General features: G+C 42.6%; 1 long non-coding RNA gene across 2 annotated transcripts; it reads left to right on the forward strand.

Annotated features, from left to right (window-relative positions):
- Positions 1 to 4,306: 4,306 nt before the first annotated feature.
- Positions 4,307 to 13,612, forward strand: LOC126035520 (uncharacterized). Of its 2 annotated transcripts, XR_007504963.1 has the most exons (4): positions 4,307 to 5,366; positions 6,097 to 6,647; positions 10,068 to 10,331; positions 10,920 to 13,612. It is a non-coding gene; the product is annotated as an uncharacterized LOC126035520 (long non-coding RNA). The 2 variants fall into 2 exon arrangements; XR_007504962.1 differs by lacking the exons at positions 4,307 to 5,366; positions 6,097 to 6,647 and having other exon boundaries at positions 8,428 to 10,331.
- The last annotated feature ends 843 nt before the right edge of the window (positions 13,613 to 14,455 follow it).

The raw sequence follows: 14,455 nt of genomic DNA on the forward strand, positions 1-14,455 counted from the left end.
AAAAAGACGAAGGGACCCCCACGCGAACAGTGGGCCCCAACTGACCAACCCTCCCCACCCCCGTATGTCCCGGCTCTGAATCCCCTGCCATCCCCGAATCCATCACCTCCTCCATCCCCACCCCGAATATATCCTCAATTACCCACTCACCCGACCCCTTCTGCCCCGGTAAAAACAGAGGGGATGAAAAAATCGAAGTAGGACTCGGAGAGACCAGAAAACAACACATTTTTTGCCCCTAAGAGAAGTTGCCATGGGGGGAAATCAAGGTGGAGTAGGATTTGTATCGGTACCCATAAATTCTGGGGACGTCTGAGAATTTAAGAAGAAAATGGGAAGTTTACTCGAGGACCCTCTAAGGGTCTCTGAAAGACTAGTTCAATTTTTAGACCCTAGTGTTTACACCTGGGATGAAATTCAGGCTATCTTAAGAATACTCTTCACATCTGAAGAAAGGGATATGATTAGGAGATCAGGGATGAGACACTGGGACCAAAGACATCAACACAGGCCCCAGGAAGATGTGAAATAGCCCCTACAGAAACCAAGTTGGAACCGTCAGGTTGCAGGAGATAGACAGAGTGTGAGTGATTTGAGAGACATGGTGATTTGAGGAGTGCGGGAAACGGTTCCCGGAGGTCAGGATGTAAATGGAGCCTTCGGTGAGTGTCAGAGGGGATATGAAGCTCTGACTGACTAGTTGGAAAGATTGGAGAGAGGTTTGCAGTTGTTTTCTGGAGTTGGCCCTGGTGCAGCCGTGGGTCAAGCCCTGCTGAGGACACGGTTTGTGGCTGGATTGTAAGTGGACATAAGAGAGAAATTAGAGAAGTTAAAAGACTGGCAGGACAAAGGGTTAGATGAGTTGTTGAGAGAGACTCAGAGGGTGTATGTACGTGGAGATGAGGAAAGCCGATTGGACCGGAAAGTAGAGAAGCAGGAGTTGAATGCTATTGTTGTGAGAAGAGATGGCACTTGAAGCAGAGTTGTGGAAGGAAACAGTAGGATGAACAGATGTTTGGAGGTGAATGGGGGGGTCAGGGGCTCTGCTTATTGGGGACTGGAACATCTATGGAGCCCCGAGTGGAATTGAAGTTGAGTCCCCAAAGGGAGGGAGTGGAGTTTTTGGTAGATGCAGGGGCCGAAGGATCCACCGTTCAGGGGCTGCCCTCCGGCTACACCCTTGCTGGGAACACCATGAATATTGTAGGTGCAAAAGGGAAACCTCTTTAGGTCCTTGGTGATTTACTCTGGCTCCCTGTGGCAGAATACGGTTTGTTAAGAAGGGATTTGATTTTGAAATTGAACTTGAGCGTTCAGGGTCAGGGAGAGGAGTCCGGCTGCGTGCGGTCGCGGCGGAGCCGGCGCTGCAGCGGCAGCGGACAACGTCCTTTGTTGCAGCAGCAGCGGCAGCGGCGGCGGCGGCAGCCCCCCCCCCCCGGCGGCGGCCGCCGCCTCTCCTCACGCCTCGTGGCTACAATTGAAGTCAACTCTGTAAACAGCCAAAGAGAGTAGGGCTTTCTGTGCGACTGCTGTATCGCTATCGATGACAACAATTCAGATGGACTGTGCTACCACAAGGGTTCACAGAGTCACCAAATCTATTTGGACAAACTTTAGAGAAAATTTTACAAGATTTCATTTCTACCCAGAGAAGTCAAGTTATTACATTATGTGGATGATCTATTAATAACAGGAGAAACTAAAGAAGGAACCCAAGAAACGACTATGAAACTGTAAAACCCCCACAAACTAAAAAGGAAATTCGACAAATATTGGAATTACTAAGATATTGTAAACCATGGCTTAAAAACTACAGTGAAAAGGTGAAATTAACTAATAACCAACTTAAATGGTCTACAAAAGATGATCAAAAATTAAAGAAAATAAAAAGGGCATTACTAGAGACACCTGTATTAAGCCTCCCAGATTAAAAAAAAAAAAAAAAAAAAAGAACTTTTTTGTGTGTGTAAATAGTCCTTGCTCAAAACTGGGCAGGAATTAAGAAACCCGTGAGGTATTGTTCTAAGTTACTTGATCCAGTTAAGTAGAGAATGGCCTACTTGTCTCCAAGCTTTAGTCACTACGGCGTTATTAACAGAAAAAGTTAGAAAGATTACCTTTAGTACCCCTTTAAAGGTGTATACTCCACATAATGTCAGAAGTGTTTACAACAGAAAGGGGGGAAAAAAAAAAAGGCTAACAGATAGCTGGATCCTAAAATATGAAACAATATTAATTAACTCCCCCAATTTAAAACTGAGAGTAACCTCGGCTCAGAGTCCAACACATTTTGTTTGGAAAACCATCAAAGAAATTACAACATAACTGCTTAGAGGTAATTGAGACCCAGACTAAAGTGAGGCAATAATTAATAACGACCTAAAACCTGTAAAATCAGGACCTCTAAACCCATCATAGTCAGCTCAGGCTTGTGAGCTGTATGCCCTATAAAGGGCCCTAGAATTAATTAAAAAAAAAAAAAAAAAAAGGGATATTTACAGATTACAAAAATACATATGGAGTAGTTCACACTTTTGGAAAAATTTGAAAAGAAAAAGGTTTAATTAATACTCAAGGGAGAAATCTTATACATCAGAAATTAATAAGAAAAATTTTAAGAACATTTAGAAAACCAAAAGAGCTAACAATAGTACACGAGAGAACATCAAGAGAAATTAGATTACCGAATCAGAGAAAATAATTTGTCAAATAGAGAGACCCAGGAAACAGCCCTGAGGACTCAGATCACCAAAAGTAACATAGTAATTTTCTTTATATAATAGTTCTAAGAGTAAAATATGTTACTCTGCTGTAAAACTTCTGTGACAAGGAATTGTGTTTTGCCTCTGAATATTTAAGGTTGCCAATAAACTATTCCTGTTGGCAGGTTAATAAGAATATAAACACTATACAGTCCTGTGTTAATACCTAATTGTGTTTATAGGCAAAATTCAAAGACTTTACTAAACCATCTGAAAAGTAATACTCATTTCAAGTTGTTAAAAATGTATAACTATTTTAAACTAGTTACTTGCTTCTTACTTGATTTGGAAAAGGACTATAAGCGATTAAGGTAAAAACCAATTCATATGGCTGTTATAGGTTGTCTCACAGGTATTTATAACAGCAGCTTTTTTCAAATACTTTGATAGTTGTAGTACATATTTTAAAAATATTTCATTAAATTTATTAACTTAAGACAAATGAAAATTTATATATACACAAAACTACTTAACTTGTCAATAATGAATGTGAGACAGTGTCTACTAAAGAGTTACTTATGGAATATAACATATAAAATACTAATATGCAGAGATATACTGAACCCTAGTAAACATTCATAACATTTTAAAAATCAATCAACAAGCAGCCACAGGAAAGAGGAAAACGGCTTATAGACCTTTTGAGAGAATACAAATTGATTTCACTGAATTACCAAAGTATCCTGGTTTCAACTGGGATAGAGTTAACTGTCTTCCTAGTAGCTGATACAGTGCTGTGTTTTGAGTTCAATATACAAAGAATGTTAATGGCACTGATGTTTTCAGTTGTTGCTCGGTGTTGTTTAGACTACGGTGGTGTTTAGACTGTAGTCGGGGATTTTTCAGCTTCTCATACCTGGCCGGCAAGAGGGCTGGAGGAGCATGGGGTTTGACACAGGACCCGGCCGGGGCGGGTGGCCCGGACTGGCCGACGAGGTGTTCTGCGCTATGTAATGTCCCATCTAGTATAGGAACTGGGAAGGGGGGGGGGGGCAGGGAATCGCCGCTGGAGGACTGGCTAAGTGTCGGTCGGCGGATAGTGAGCAATTACCCTGCGCATCATTTGTGCATTCCAATCCTTTTATTACTACTGTTATCATTTTATTGGTGTTATCATTATCATTATTAGTTACTTCTTTTCTGTTCTGTTAAACCGTTCTTATCTCAACCCACGAGTTTTACTTCTTTTTCACGATTTTCTCCCCCATCCCACTGGATGGAGGGGGAGTGAGTGAGCAGCTGCGTAATACTTAATTACTGGCTGGGGTTAAACCACGACAGTCCATTTTGACACACAACGTGAAGCGCGAAGGGTTGAGATAACAACAAACCTGACCAGAACTTGTTGAAACAAATTTGTTACCAATCCAACAACCCAAGGTTAAAGATGCATGTATCCATGCCTATATAACTACCTTAACAAAAGTCATGAGAAACAACTGCCAGAAAGGAATAATAGAGCAAACACTCCCCTTAGGATTTCCTGTTCATAAAATTAAGCTTAGGAACCACGTGCTGATTAAAAAAAAAAAAGAAGAACCGATAAGTAAACCTGTGATCATCAACTGTATAAATCTAGATTGTAATTGCTATCCATTTGTATAATATAAGTGTATAGTGTGTCAGGGAAAGTGGTGGAGCCATTGCCATTACGGGTATTCCCCCAAAGGAGTTTCTTAGGAGTAACACGATCAGGAAAGACAATTGACTGACAAAGCCTTACGCCTAAGGGTTTTAATAGGGAAAATTAAAAAGGATTCCACTAAGTGGTAGGAAATATTTATAAAAGGAATACATCCCAAATGATATTGTTATCATTCAACGAACCTTACCCTAACGTAACAATAATAACTGACATAAAGTGTAGAAAACAGTCGTGAGTTGCTACTTCTGAGAAGTAAAAAAAATAAAAAAAATAAAAATTGAAGTGCTTACAAAATAAAACAAGCCAAACAACCTAACAAGTGCTCCCCTGAAGAATACATTTGCTGCTGAGAAGATAGTACACCCCGTTGCTCGAAGCAACCGAGTAGACGGAGAAGGCAGAAATGTACTACTGTGGGGACTGTTGATGACGAGCTGCCTTAAAATATAAAGCTACAGACCCATATAGTAAGCGCTACCAAGTTGAAAACACCCTAATGTTTCCCACTGACCCAACCTCACTCCACAATGACCTAAAAGATTTAAAAATTAAAGACATAAAAAGGCAAAGATCTTGGGGTATAAAAGAGACACCTTACGATAATATATTAAGTTGGGAAAATAATACCCACGATGGTCCATGGTGTAGGGATTGGCGCTCGGAAGATCTCGCGATGTACGGAAAGAGAAGGGTTAAAGGAGGCGGGATGACCGACAGACAGTATGTAAGGGCGTGACGCAGTTGAATAAACGCCATTTGCAGCATCCTCATATTGGTGTCAGTGCTCTGTGGCCCAGGGTATGGTGGACCCTGTGCCGAGTCCCACGGGGTGATCAGACGAATGTCTACAAGTGGTGACCCCGACGTGATTGGACATCGGCGGATTACGCGGGGCGTAATCGAAGGCCTGGCCAGGCATGGAAGCAGTCCTGAAGGTGTTGGACTCGTGCTCTAGAGAGGTAAAAATCCCTATGGGACAAAAAGAAGCGAAAGCTTGCCTAGAGCGGCTCCTGAAAGAGGAAGCGATAGAGCGCCCGGGGGACATATTGTCTCCTGAGTGCTGGCCGAAATGCACCGCGGCTTTAGCGGAACGGGCTATGGCGACGCAGCATAGTCCGGAGTTAAAGACGTGGGGGCGGATTAGGGCGATTTTCAGGAAAGTGCGGGAGGAGGGCTTAACATGGAAGGAAGCAAAGAGATTGATGCACGCGCAGGCGGAGCGGGGCGTGCAGGCGGATGGGGAGGCGCGGACAGAAGGGCTGACGGAGGTAGCGGAGCAGACGCCTCTGGTGCTCCCAGTGCAGCCGTCGGCACCGGCCGAACCACCGGGATACCCTTGGGAGGAGTTTGAACGGGAGCGTGAACGGGCGAGAGAGGGGGAGCGGGAGAAAGAGCGACAGTTAATTCAGGAGGCAGAGGAACCCGTGGCTGAGCAAAGGAGACGGGAGAAGGAGAGGCAGAGACTAGAGGAGGCGGAGAGGGCTGTGATGAAGGGATCAGAAAAGGAGCAGGTAGAGGAGGGAGCGGTTCCCCTGTGTGATCCTGTGAGAAACTATGGACTAGGGTATTGTTATTAGGATTTATGTAAAGCTCAATGTAAAGGTCAGGAAATCGCTCATGCAAACAGCTACCAGACACCGCCTGTGTAAGATAAGATAAGATAACCACAATCGTTTACCATTGTGCAAGATAACCGCCAGGTATCCAGGAACCGACAGAAACAGGACAGACAACCCCATATAAGGACATATGAGTAAGGGATTAACTATGAGACAAAGGAGAAAGACTTCTTACTTCGGCCTCAAAGAGACAGACAACGACCCCCTAACAACAACCGAAACATGCGCAGAGTATCTCCACTAACTTCACGAACACGGAAATAAAGGTGTATAAAAAGGGACTGTTTGAACTGCTCAGGACGGCAGTTGGTGGAGCGCAGACTCCCCTGCCGTCCAGCGCTGTATTTGCTCATATTCTACTTGCTATAATTAATAAAATTTTAATTGGATTATGATCCCTTGTGGTCGCAATTTATGACAATTTTGGTGCCGTGACTCGGATAAGGAACGGTGGGCTTCTGTCCTCCGGGGAGGCGCCCCGCGGCAATCCGCGGCCCCGTGACCGACAGCCTACCTCAACCTTACCGACGAACCTAAATTCTAGAATAGTGAGCAAAGGAGAGACCGGTAAAATCCCATAAAAATTCTGTGCACGGGAGTCCGGACGAAGACGCAGGACGCGTAAGTATATTGCGAATTTGTTCGCGGGTTTGCCGTTCGGGCGGGATTGGGTTTCCTGGATTATAACAAATGAGAGGTTCGATATACTGAACCAAGCGAGCGTGGACTCTTAAGTACTGCGTTTCCCATCTCCCGCGAGGGACTGGGCCAGGAACAAGGGGAGCGAGTGAGTGTGTGTGTGTGGATAATCCAGAAGATGGGGGCGAAGGGCAGCAAGCCTTCGACTCCCATGGGAAGGGTACCCACTGTACCTAGGAATACCCCTCTGGCATATATCTTAGACAATTGGAGATATTTCCCTGCAACCCTAAGGAAAGATAAGCAGAAAATGATAGAATATTGTACTAAGATATGGGGAGGGAAGAAGATTTCTAAAAATGTCTTTTGGCCAGTCTATGGGTCAGAAGAGGATTGGGTAAAACAGCAATTAAACCTCTGGGTTAATAATAAAAACCCCCTTAACCCGGAGGAGAGTCAGTATGCGGAAGTGTGGCTAGAAAGACCGGGAGCTAGACTTTACCCACTGAATGAAGTAAAAACTAAACAAAAGAAAAAGAAGGAGGAGTTAGACGAAACCCTTCTAACCCCCGCCCCTTACATTCCTCCTCCTGCTCCCGCAGCCCCTCCAGAGGTCCCCAGAGCGCCCACTCCCCCACCAGAGTCGGAACAAGGGTCCCCCCCCTCCTCCTAAACGCGTGACTAGAAGTCAAAAAGGGGCAGCTCAGATGTATCCTCTGAGGGAAATGCCCATGGGGGGACCTCAACCTGTGATTGGATATATTTCTGTACCCCTAAGCTCGGTTGATCTACGAGATTTTAAAAGAACCGAGATGGGAAACTTAATTGAGGACCCACTCGGAGTGGCAGAAAGATTAGATCAATTTTTGGGACCAAACCTTTATACTTGGGATGAGATGCAATCTATCCTTGGTCAATTATTTACTACCGAGGAAAGAGATATGATTAGACGAGCAGGAATGAGACTGTGGGATGCTCAGCATGCCCAGGGACCCCAAGCAGATATTAAATGGCCACTCCAAAGACCTAATTAGGATAATCAGGATCCGGTGCATAGAACTCATATGCAGGACCTGAGAACTATAGTAATTCAGGGGATTAGAGAAGCAGTACCCCGTGGCCAGAATATCAATAAAGCATTTAATGAAATGCAAAAGAAAGATGAGAGCCCTACTGAGTGGCTAGAACGACTGAGGAAAGCCCTTCAGCTATACTCTGGGGTAAATCCAGACGACCCTTTAGGGCAAGCGCTCCTCAAAACTCAGTTTGTGGCAAAATCATGGGAAGGTATCAGAAAGAAAATTGAAAAGTTAGAAGACTGGCAGGACAAAGGGTTAGATGAGTTGTTGAGAGAGACTCAGAGGGTGTATGTACGTAGAGATGAGGAAAGCCAATTGGACTGGAAAGTAAAGAAGCAGGAGTTGAATGCTATTGTTGTGAGAAGAGAGGACACTTGAAGCAGAGTTGTGGAAGGAAACAGTAGGATGAACAAATGTTTGGAGGTGAATGGGGGAGTCAGGGGCTCTGCTTATTGGGGACTGGAACATCTACGGAGCCCCGAGTGGAATTGAAGTTGAGTCCCCAACGGGAGGGAGTGCAGTTTTTGGTGGATGCAGGGGCCGAAGGATCCACCGTTCAAGGGCTGCCCTCCGGCTACACCCTTGCTGGGAACACCGTGAATATTATAGGTGCAAAAGGGAAACCTCTTGAGGCCCTTGGTGATTTACTCTGGCTCCCTGGGGCGGAATACGGTTTGTTAAGAAGGGGTTTGGTTTTGAAACTGAACTTGAGCGTTTAGGGTCAGGGAGAGGAGTCCGGCTCCGTGCGGTCGCGGTGGAGCCGGCGCTGCAGTGGCAGCGGACAACGTCCTTTGTTACAGCAGCAGAGGCAGCCCCCCCCCCTCCCCCCCCCGCCCCCGGCAACGGCCGCCGCCTCTCCTCGCGCCGCGGGGCTGTAATGAAAGTCAACTCTGTAAACAGCCAAAGAGAGTGGGGCTTTCTGTGCGACTGCTGTATCGCTATCGATACCAACAATTCAGATGGACTGTGCTACCACAAAGGTTCACAGAGTCACCAAATCTATTTGGACAAACTTTAGAGAAAATTTTACAAGAATTCATTTCTACCCAGAGAAGTCAAGTTATTACATTATGTGGATGATCTATTAATAACAAGAGAAACTAAAAAAAAAGGAACCAAAAAAAAAACAACCGAGTATGAAATTGTAAAACCCCCACAAACTAAAAAGAAAATTCGACAAATATTGGGATTACTAAGATATTGTAAACCATGACTTAAAAACTACAGTGAAAAGGTGAAATTAACTAATAACCAACTTAAATGGTCTACAAAAGATGATTAAAAATTACAGAAAATAAAAAGGGCATTAATACAGACACCTGTATTAAGCCTCACAAAAAAAAAAAAAAAAAAAAAAGACTCAGAGAAAATAATTTGTCAAATAGAGAGACCCAGAAAACAGCCCTGAGGACTCAGATCACCAAAAGTAACATAGTAATCTTCTTTATGTTCCTATATAATAGTTCTAAGAGTAAAATATGTTACTCTGCTGTAAAACTTCTGTAACAAGGAATTGTGTTTTACCTCTGAATATTTAAAGTTGCCAATAAACTATTCCTGTTAGCAGGTTAATAAGAATATAAACACTACACAGTCCTGTGTTAATACCTAATTGTGTTTATAGGCAAAATTCAAAGACTTTACTAAACTATCTGAAAAGTAATACTAATTTCAAGTTGTTAAAAATGTATAACTTTTAAACTAGTTACTTGCTTCTTACTTGATTTGAAAAAGGACTGTAAGCGATTAAGGTAAAAACCAATTCATATGACTGTTATAGGTTGTCTCACAGGTATTTATAACAGCATCTTTTTCCAAATACTTTGATAGTTGTTGTAATACATATTTTAATAATATTTCATTAAATTTATTAACTTAAGACAAATGAAAATTTATATATACACAAAACTACTTAACTTGTCAATAATGAATGTGAAACAGTGTGTATTAAAGAGTTACTTATGGAAATATCGAGGTAATCGACTCAGAGGAACACACTTTGTGTCGAAAATTGTTAAAAATCTAACAGAAAGCTTGGATATTAAGTGAGAATACCATACGCCATGGCACCCACAAAGTTCGGGAAAAGTTGAAAGAATAAACGGAGAAATCAAAGGTATTTTGACTAAATTAATGATAGAAACCAAATTATCATGGATTAAGTGCCTACCTATGACACTATTAATTCTAAGAACCAGACCCCGAACAGATTTAAGAATATCAGCATTTAAAATGGTGTATGGGATGCCCTATAGAATTGAAAGTCCACAAACAAATGTTTTGATTCAAGATTGTGTAATTAATGAATATGTTTCACAATTAGCAGAACATCACAACAAGCTTTGGGAACATGGACTGATTGTGCAACAACCTCCGTTGGACTTAAAAATTAACAATTTTAAACCTGGGGACTGGATATTGGTTAAAACGTGGAAAGAAGAAACCCTAAAACCCAATTGGGAGGGACCTTATCTTGTTTTGCTTACAACAGAAACAGCTGTCCGGACTGCTAAACGTGGATGGACTCATGCCAGTCGCATTAAAGGCCCAGTGACAAGACCCCGCTGGAAAGTAATCAGTACTCCAGGTGACACCAAGATAACCTTGAAAAGATAACGTAATGATAGAGACTTTATTTGATTATTTTGCTGCATTACCTTTTAGTATAAAGTGTATATTGCTGTTTATATTTGCTATAATTACTTCTTCTTTTATCTATTATACATGGAAGCATACAAAGTGTACTAAAAGAAATTGCTAAATTTATGCAAACCACACAATATTAAATACAGAAAATGTACTAATGTAAATAATATTCTAGATATACAAATTAGGTGTAATAATTTGAACTGCAATTGTTATCCATTTGCTTGTTTCAGGTGTAAGGTATGCCAGAATAAATGGTGGACACACTGTGAATATGGATACCCTCCAATAGGAGTTTGCACACAGTGTTGGAAAATCCAATGAACTCTCACTGAATGAAAACTAAAACAATTAGAGTCTAAACAAGAAATTATTTGAGAATCCCATGAATGGTGGGAAATTTTTACCAAAAGAATAAACCTTCAATATTATTGTTACCATTCCAACGAACCAATCCCCTTTGTAGCTGAAACCTTGGCTATAAAATACAGAAGGGGAATACTGACTGTGTCTTGCTTTGCCCCATTAGTTAAAGCTGCAAAGTGGGAAGCCTATATAAACAGGCAGAAAGCCCGAAACAGCTGTTCTCCTGAAGAATTCCCTTGCTGCCGAGAAGATGGTATACCCCGTGGCTCGAAGCAACCGAGTCGACGGGCGAGGCAGAGGAGGAACAAACTGTGGAGAAAAGAACCAAAACAATGGGACGCAAAAGCAACAATGGTCGAACTTCCCCAGGACTGGTAAAAATAAACTTAAATTGATAAAATTGACAGACACCCTTTTTCCTGGTATACCATTAGCTTGGTTATTAATAATAACCCAAGCAAATGGAAACCCTCATGAACCTATGGCCTGGAAATTATATAATTTACCAGAATCAAAATTAATTCAAACTCAGATTGGTCCAGGAAAGTGGAACTTCTCCGTGCATCTATATTCCCTGATACCTATAGAAGGGGGCCCCCAAGATGCAGCAGTGCTTCAAGTCCAATGCAAGGCATTTTATATATGTCCAGCAAGTAACCCTGGCAAAAGTTATTGTAATTATCCAGGTCATTTTTACTGTGGCTATTGGGGTTGTGAAACTATTGCTTCAAGTTGAAAAACGCAGGGAGATAAATATATAGATGTAACTTGAGGACCCCCAGGCTACACTCCCTCAACACATGATTTTAGTGAAGACCCTATAAAACCCTGTGTCGAAGTGTCCTGTAAAAGAATTGAAATCACCATAAAAAAACCCCAAGATGACACATGGTTAATTGGCCGTATCTGGGGAATTAGATATTGGGAACACGGAACGGATAGGGGAAGTTATTTTAGAATAGTTAAAGAAAAACTTCCTCATGATCCTTTGTCAATAGGACCAAATCTGGTCCTGAATCCACCCACTTCTTCTGAAGAAAAAGTTGCCCCCGTAATTGTTGTAATCCCTTCTCCAGACTCTCTTTCAAAAACAACTAATGATACTGTGACTGAATTCTCCTTATCCAGGGATCTAGAGTTGTCAGAATCCAAAGACCCCTTATGGAATCTAATGCAAGCCTCTTATCGTGCCCTTAATGAAAGCAAACCAAATTTAACTAAGGAATGCTGGTTATGTTATAATGTTAGACCACCATATTTTGAGACAATTGGAAAACTAGGTAAGATTCAATGGTCTAATGGTTCAAACCCACGAGAATGTCCATGGAATGACCAGAAGAATCATACACAAAGAATTACTATTCAATTAGTAACGGGTCAAGGAAAATGTATAGAAACAGTGCCCAAAAAGTATCAGCCTTTGTGCAACCGAACAATCACTAACACCGATATAGAAAAACACAAAAATCAAAATGACAAATAGGCTATCCCGACACCGGGAGCTAAATGGGTTTGTTCAGACATCGGAGTAACGCCTTGCCTATCCCTAAACGTGTTTAATCAATCTCAGTTTTGCGTACAGGTGATCTATCACACCTCTGAGGAGGTGCTACGCCACTTTGAAGGAGACCTGAATAGACAAAAAAGAGAACCAATTACAGTGATAACCCTCGCTACACTGCTGATAGCGGGCGAAGTTGAAATAGGTACAGGCATAGCCTCCCTAGTAAAAGGTCAGGAATTACAAAGTTTGCAAATGGCTGTAGATGAGGATTTAACAAAAATAGAACAATCTATCCAGAATTTAGCCACTTCAGTAAAGTCTTTATCAGAAGTAGTGCTGCAAAATAGAAGAGGATTAAACCTATTGTTCTTAAAAGAAGGACGGTTATATATAACTCTCAATGAAGAATATTGTTCTTTTGCTGACCGTACGGGAGTAGTCCAGAACACTATGTCTGAACTCCGGAAAAGATTAGATCAACGTAAAAAGAATCGTGAAACGGGCAGGTCATAGTATAAAAACTGGTTTAATGTTTCACCTTGGCTAACCACTTTGTTGTCTGTTTTAGCAGGACCGCTTACTATGTTAATTCTAGGACTAATATTTGGGCCTTGTATATTACGCTATATTTTACATTTTATTAAAAAACGGTTTGACATAACTAAATTGCTTATTTTTAACTACGAGGTCTGAGGTAAAAGATAAAAGTGTTGTTGTGAATGCGTTATACCACGTGAAAACTATGCCTATTGTAATTGTGAAGTATTACCTTGTGAGTGTTATGATAAATGTTGGGATTGTGGAAAAAGATTTGCTTACAGTGCCCAAAATGAAAGAAGCGTCTAATAAACAATAATAGGATAAAAAGAAAAAGGGGGGATTGTGAGAAACTATGGACTAGGGTATTGTTATTAGGATTTATGTAAAGCTCAATGTAAAGGTCAGGAAATCGCTCATGCAAACAGCTACCAGACACCGCCTGTGTAAGATAAGATAAGATAACCACAATCGTTTACCATTGTGCAAGATAACCGCCAGGTATCCAGGAACCGACAGAAACAGGACAGACAACCCCATATAAGGACATATGAGTAAGGGATTAACTATGAGACAAAGGAGAAAGACTTCTTACTTCGGCCTCAAAGAGACAGACAACGACCCCCTAACAACAACCGAAACATGCGCAGAGTATCTCCACTAACTTCACGAACACGGAAATAAAGGTGTATAAAAAGGGACTGTTTGAACTGCTCAGGACGGCAGTTGGTGGAGCGCAGACTCCCCTGCCGTCCAGCGCTGTATTTGCTCATATTCTACTTGCTATAATTAATAAAATTTTAATTGGATTATGATCCCTTGTGGTCGCAATTTATGACAATCCGGAGGATTGGGTGCCGGGACGTGTTTTGCGAACCGCGCCACAAGCTCACCCTAAGATGGCGCCGACATCCGCTTTCTCCCCGGATGTCTCTCCGGAGGTCGGGAGAGGCGGAGCACGGCCAAAGGAAGGAGGAAGGAAAGTCAGGACACCCCCTCTTACGCGCGTAGCGGAAGAGGAAGAGAGTGGGCCGGACTCAATCGAGGGGTCGGCTCAACGGTTAGAGGAGGCGTGGCAACTGGTGGGCGGACACCGCTGTCGTCCGCCGCACGCAGCGGTAAAACAAAAGGCTATCTCCGGCTGTAAGGCGCAGTCGGCAGCAGCCAGTGAAAAGGCAACGCCTATGCCTTTAATACCTGCGCCCGACCCAGCTACAGATCCGCTGCAGATGTTGCAGCGAGTAGTAGAGGAGATACAGGAGCAGGTGAAGCAACAGCGGGAGCTGCTACAAGCAGCTGGGGAACAGAAAGGAGTTCCCGATTCACCGAAGATCACATTGCCAGACTGGAAAATTGTAGCAAAGGAATGTGTTATGGACGGCATACGCTTTGAAGGACCCCCTTTAGTTTGCCCAGTCCGAGCTGGTCCAGGTGGTGTGGGGGTGGAGTGGTCTCCATTAGATAGCAAGCTTTTGCAACAAGTGAAGAAGACCGTGGATGATTACGGCTTCGGACATCCCATGACAGGCTCTCTTTTAGATGTGGGTTTTTCCGGTTCACTGACTCCCTGGGATTCGCGACAGTTTTGCAGTATGATTTTGACTCCCATTTTTTTTTGATTTAGAAAGAAGCTTGGACAAACAGATTACAAGCAGCAC

The sequence above is a fragment of the Accipiter gentilis genome, chromosome W, assembly GCF_929443795.1.
Source record: "Accipiter gentilis chromosome W, bAccGen1.1, whole genome shotgun sequence".
Classification (NCBI taxonomy): Eukaryota; Metazoa; Chordata; class Aves; order Accipitriformes; family Accipitridae; genus Astur; species Astur gentilis.